The 6,316-nt window shown below is 42.1% G+C and overlaps 1 long non-coding RNA gene across 2 annotated transcripts in view; it reads right to left on the bottom strand.

Moving 5' to 3' along the window:
* Nucleotides 1-6,022, bottom strand: part of LOC115334937 — a 32,032-nt gene extending 26,010 nt beyond the window's left edge. Inside the window, exons 1-2 of one of the 2 annotated variants that reach the window (XR_005931314.1) lie at nt 5,445-6,022; nt 2,519-4,293 (exon numbers count right to left, since the gene is read on the bottom strand). This is a non-coding gene — a long non-coding RNA (uncharacterized LOC115334937). The remainder of the gene's footprint in view (nt 1-2,518; nt 4,294-5,444) is intronic. The other variant, XR_003921306.2, reaches the window with a different exon arrangement.
* Between the last annotated feature and the right edge of the window lie 294 nt (nt 6,023-6,316).

Raw genomic sequence — 6,316 nt, 5'->3', positions numbered from 1 at the left:
GTTGGTGTGCACAAAGTTTTATTCTGAAGATGTATCACTAGTTACTTCAATTAACTGGATATTCTGTGACACGCACAAAGCAGAATCATAGGACTGCAGGTTGGTATTTAGAACCCACCTGTAATTTACTTTGGGGAAGAAGGAGAAATGACTATGTGTATGTATAAGCCTTTCCTCATAAATCTGAGGTATTTTGTGAAAAGATATTCAGAGACAAAACATTTTATATATTTCAGAGTTAAAAAAAAGGCAATGCATACTCTTAGTATTGAACATTTTAATTAGATTTAGATTTTGACATATACTTACAGCCTTCATATTAGCAATAGTATTTTTCCATATATGTAATGTTATGTTTTTTGAGGGCTCTAGCTTCAGTGTAGTTAACTGGGACGAAGCACATACAGTTTGCTTATCTACATGATAGATCTATGTCATCACCACTGTTGTCCAGACCTGTGTTCATTAGGCATACTTTTCATGTCTCTGCACTAGTGGAGTAAGTCTCTCTTTTCTATTGAAGTACATTGTTTGAAAAACTTCTATCTCCGTGAGCACTGAAGAATCAATGGAGCTTCAAATCTTGCTACTCTGTTCTCCACAAGGGGAGTGTAATACCATCAAACTTAAAGTGAAACTCAGAAAAAACTCTTCTCCCCCACACAGGTCAGCTGGTCCCTTAGGAGTGGGAAAGTAAGCTGAGCCCCCACCCTACGTGCTGAACATGCACAGGTGAGAAGTGCAGACCCAGGAACAAAGAAATAAATGTAAACTAACAGATTTTTTTTTTTTTTTTTTCACTGAGATTCCCATCCTTTCTGCCCCCTCCCCAGTGCTATTGTTTCATTAGGCTTGATGACTCTGTGGCAAGCTATGATTGTACAAGACTAATCACTGAGAATGAGACCTAGTTTCCACCTGGTTTAAGTGATTCCAAAACAAAGTAGAAGAGTTTATAGAATCCAGTGACAGAGTTGCAGCTTTGCCCCTCACCTACAACAGGAGTAATGAAATCACAGTTTGATTAAATTGTCCCTGCTCAAATAAATGTGACCTCTGCTGATGCAGGAGTACTGTAGACAGGACAGCAAGACTACACTGAAGGCATGAACAGGGCTGACAAAATTCTCCATGCTTCCTTAACTGAGGAACAGCACTACCATTCTGCATGTCTTTGCAAATGCAGCCAGGGGGAAAAAAAAAAAAAAAAATCAAAATCTAAGTATATAAATAAATTAAATGATAGTAAAAGGATTTTTAACAATATGTAACTATAAAAAAACAAAAACTATTTCAGAGCTAAGAATTTGCAGCTCTGTGCAGATGCACTAAAGGTTCAAAACCCCATAAAATATAATTTTCAGGTAATACATGCCACTAACGTGTTAAATCACTACCAAAAGCTTTGTCTTTTTTCACCCCTTCCCAGGCTTGTAAACTGGGTTACTTCACTATAGCTCTCTTTTAGTTGTTCAGTGATTGCAAATGTGTCTTTATGAAAAACAATTTTCACTTTTAAAGTGGAGTATTAAGTGGAACAGATTTATCCAGGGGTTCATATCAGGAGAGCAGCATTCATGCTTTTTCCATTATCCAGGCAGAGATTTGTTTTATTTTGGCAAGTAACAGACCCGAACAACGCCTAGAGCCAGGAAGATGAAGACTGACTTGCTATGCCCAGTTTGAACTGTCAACTATACTCAAAGATTGTCATTGTGCCCACAGAGAATTAACCTGCTGACAACCCTCAGAGCCACTGTACACCCAGCTGTTGGTGTAGTTCTTTTATTTGTCTTTATGTTTATTTTTGCTTTCAGCAAAACCAGAAGATAGCAAAAACCAATGACACACCTACTAACATACTCCTGCTTTTGTTGATATTAACATAAAGTTTCAGTTTTGATTGTGCAGGAAGGAAGTTGCATACATCTGCTACACATTCTTTGACTTTCTAAAATTCTCATGTGTTACTTTAAACATCAGTATTTCTTCTTGGGAAAAGCCTCATGGTGCTGATAGGTGCCAACAGGTACCAGTTAGACCTTAAAACTGTTTATCTACCTTCCCAAGAGTTTAACTTCATTACTTTTTATGGAGCAGCATAAGGTGCCATTCCATAGTTAAGCCCAGAGTCAAGCAGGGAACTATTGTGAAGAGTTCATTTTAGGGGTTGACTGTTAACAGCATCCAGAGACAACTACGTAACCAGTTAGGAAAAATCCATAGGGCAGGGCTTTTTTTTAATAAATTTTTATAGTCTCCTATACTGTTCAGTGTGCAAACAAGGGAAAGCAGATGACAGAAAAAGGAACAGTCCTAAGAGAAGCATATGTTAAGTTTACATAGCACTCCATAATTAACAGATGAAAAGTATTAAAAAGAAAATAAGAAGTGTCCTATCTTGGCAAGATGGCCCTAAGACTCTTGTAATGTCCTTTAACGCCCTCTGTGTGCATGAACCCAGTTGCTAAGAGTGTGCCATTCTTCTTTTGAGCACAGCAGGTTTGATGTTACGTACCTGAGTTAGCAGCGGGGTGATACCTACAAACTGTCAACCAGGTAGTGAACAGCAGACTTTACTCACAAGGTACCGTGATGCTGAAATGAAGCAGAAAGTAACTTATTTCCTTACATTTTCTCCTGAAAATCTAGTTCTTGCTCCTCCTCATCCCTCATTAAAGATGAAGCTCAAATATTTGATGTTCTTGCCACCATCCATAGCAGCATCTCCATTCACTCATGCAATCTCTTACGAAAAGTAGCAGTTACTAACCTGTACCTCACAGAGGTTAGGCACTAGCACACAAGACATCTATGGCCCGCTCTCCACCCTTTCTCATCTCAAGAATTCTCTCTGCCCCCCCCAAGACCCATGTGCTGTGTACAAAAAATGACCTACATTGATTATGGCCCTCAAGCAATCAAAGGTACAACCTGAAACAATGCCAACTGCCAGAACACTTAGAGCCTTAAAGTTTTGCATAAAAGTGTAGAAATTAATTTTTAGCAGAAACATCAAATAATTAATATTTAGAAACAGATACTCGAACCAAACATGTACTCTTGAGGATGATAAATAAATGTTCAATTGCCACTCTTCTAGTACCCTGCAACTGAATTGTCAACATCTCTGTGGGAAAGGTGATAATGACCTGGCATGTTTCGGCACCAATGTCCTACCACCATCTCTTTACATAGAATAAGCCCTTTCTAACATAGAGGGAGAAAAGACTATGAAACGGTAATATTATTCTTCTTTTGCAGCAGGAATCATAAAGACAAAATAATTTAGTTTGCCATGCTTGTCACATGTAACCTTATTCCCATGTACAGGAGCAAAGTCTAAACTGTAATTTCAGCCTACTGATACATTCACTATCCAGCTCTAATCCTACACTGTATTTCATCAGTTACAACCATGGCAGCACCTGTTTGTGCCACTATCATCTATTAAATAGGTTAATTAATCCCAACTCCATTCAAAGAATGAGAGAGAAACAAGTCAGTCTGGAAACATCTTTTCTGACCAACAAGATGAGTTTTTAACCTGATTACCAAAGTTTACTCAGATTGAAATGCAAAGCATATAATGACAGACAAGAAATTGTCAATATGTGGCAAACTATCGGATTCCTAGTTAATACTACGCACTCTGTTGTAAACTCATTACTGCTCATTTTTATAAAATTCTACTAACTTCCATTTTTAAATTAAATATTACATTCAGAAAGGCCATTAAGCTGAATCAAAGTACTTAAAACAATTTAATCAAGCTAAAAATCAAAACTCTGACATATACAAAACATGAATGATCTAGAATATTAGAAAAGAAATGTTCCCATCTCTGGCAAAGAAGTATCTGAAATAGTAATCTCCTGTCAGCTTGACTGCATTCTCATGAGTTACCAGGGTCAAATTAACTGAGACCTGAAAATACTACTGAGATGCAAGATATATTTTTTTCTGTTTATGCAAATTCATTTTTAGAAATATGATTGTAGCTCCCAAGAAATTAGATTTTCCATTCACACTTTGCTTGAAATAGTAAATAAAGGAACCAGAATTCACAGGATACAAATAAGAAATCTAATTTTCTTAGAAAAATCTTGCTTTCAATTTTGCAGTTTTCATGAATGTTCCTGGAATCTGATACTCTGTATTCCAAACACCTTCATTTTATTTCAACTGCAGCAAAGCCTCCGTGGAAGGTGAAGGGAGTCTGCTAGGTCGCCCTCCTTGAGCAGGGGAGTTGGACCAGATGACCTTCAGAGGTTCCTTCCAACCTCAACCAGTCTGTGATAATAGCAAAAGCTTTGTCCAAGTCAACTGCAATAATAAGCTGACAGCATTTGCGTGCTTGTCATGGATTCTACACAAGGCATGAACTGTAATTGTCATATGTATAATTTGGTGATAAAGAAATGCCTTTGCAGACAAGGTTTGAAAATTTAAATTCTCTGAAAACACTGTTTACAATTAATACAAAATCCAGAGGATTTTGCAGAAACAGTAGGAGCCCTCTTTCTGTAAGATATGCCCCTTACACCTATGATTTAAACAATCCAGTTACAGCTAGATGTATACGAGACTACTTTTACAACTGTTGGACCAAGAGAGGTTAGTTTCAATTAAGATAACAAAAGACCTTCTGGTGGTGAAAAAGTCTGGTATTCCCCAGCCCCCAACAGAACTGCAAAAACCGTGTAGTGACAGGATGCAAAAGAGCTGGGGACTCCCAAGTTCTCAGCAAATAGCTGCAACATGAATTGCTACTCTCTGGTTTGTGAAGAGCATAGAGAATGACAGGAAAAAACTGGGAAGTAGGTATCTACCCAACAAAGCAGCAATTATGTTATCTAGTAAATGGCAAAGAAACAAAACCTTCAGCTTTAAGGTCAGACAGTGCCTTCTCAAGGTGCCTGAGCCTTTGAAAAGGGCATTTAGCACAGGAAAATTTAAGTCAGCTTACTATTAAACAGCACTTGCACTGAGCAAAATAAAAAAGGGAACTAGGCCTACTTACAGTAATAAGCAGCACTGCAAAATTATTATAATGCTCCCTTATGGCTGGGACCAACAGATTTTCTTCAGTATGAACATAGGCATGCAAAAACCAACAGCCTACTTCTATGGTTAATGCCTACGCAAAATCACTGAGAATAACTAACGTGACTTCTTTTACACTCTAATAAAAATCCAAATTAAGACAGTTGGGTTGTGTTAACGCATCTATTTAAATACACATTTACGCACCCACGGAGCACTTTGTCCCTTTGGCCTTTCAGCAGTATTTGTGTTCAACTTTAAGACCCTCGGGTCCAGTGATAGCAGCCTGTTGAGGTAAGGATTCCTTCAGGTCAGGTGTTTGTTTACATTTAATTTATCTTAAGATGCCTTTTCACACAACTAAGCAATGGATCTGCAGACAATCCTAACATCCTTACCTCTTCTCAACATCTTAATCCTGGTGAGGAAGTCACAGAAAGCCTGGGAGCACAGAACACAAAGGAGGCTAGCAGGGGGCTGGGTCGATCGGAATCGGCACAGAGGCAAATTTGTCCTCTAAACGTCATCGGCCTCCTCTTCAATACCGATACTATTGTCGCATTAAACGTTAGGCCTCTCTCACCTGCGAGAGGCTTGAAAACTGGGTCATCCTCTCTCTCCAGCTTCTTTGCTGCTAACCGGCTTACAGCCAACGGCCTGGCCCCCGTTCGACTACCACTACCCGTAAGGAGGAGCACGGAAGCCCCGGGGCTCGGGGCCACGGGGGCCGGGGCTACCGCTCTCCGCCGCGGCGGCCTGCTCCTCGCGGCCCAGTGCACACGGCCTCTACCGCAGGTGCCCAGCGGTGGCCATGCTGGGGTCGATTTTGAGAAGCACAATCCCGAACGAGTGAACGACTCTCACATCGGGGAACGAGAATGCACCCGCACGGCCCGCGGCCTCCCTCCGGTTCGCCCGCAGAGACAAAACTCGCCGCCGCACCCGGCGCTGCGAGCCCGCAGGCAGCGCCGCCCAGGCGCCAGGGGGCGCCGCCGCGCAGCCCGTGCGCAGGGCCCCGCCTGCCTGCACCGCCCCCTGCGGTGTGGCGCGACCGGCAGGGCGGGCCCGCGAGCGCTCAGGAGGAGCGGCCTGAGGTGGGCGCGGCGGGGCGGGGCGGAACCCGGGCCCACCCCGCGCACGCAGCCACCTCCTACCCGGCATCCGCTACGTCTTAGGGCCCGCCGGCTGCCTGGGCGCCCCGAGCGGCGGGCGCAGAGGCCCGCCGGCGCCCCTGCCTCTGTCGCCACTCTCCCGCCTTTCCCCACCCGCC

The sequence above is a fragment of the Aquila chrysaetos genome, chromosome 24, assembly GCF_900496995.4.
Source record: "Aquila chrysaetos chrysaetos chromosome 24, bAquChr1.4, whole genome shotgun sequence".
NCBI classification, from domain to species: domain Eukaryota; kingdom Metazoa; phylum Chordata; class Aves; order Accipitriformes; family Accipitridae; genus Aquila; species Aquila chrysaetos.
This window is presented reverse-complemented; position numbering and strand designations above follow the sequence as displayed.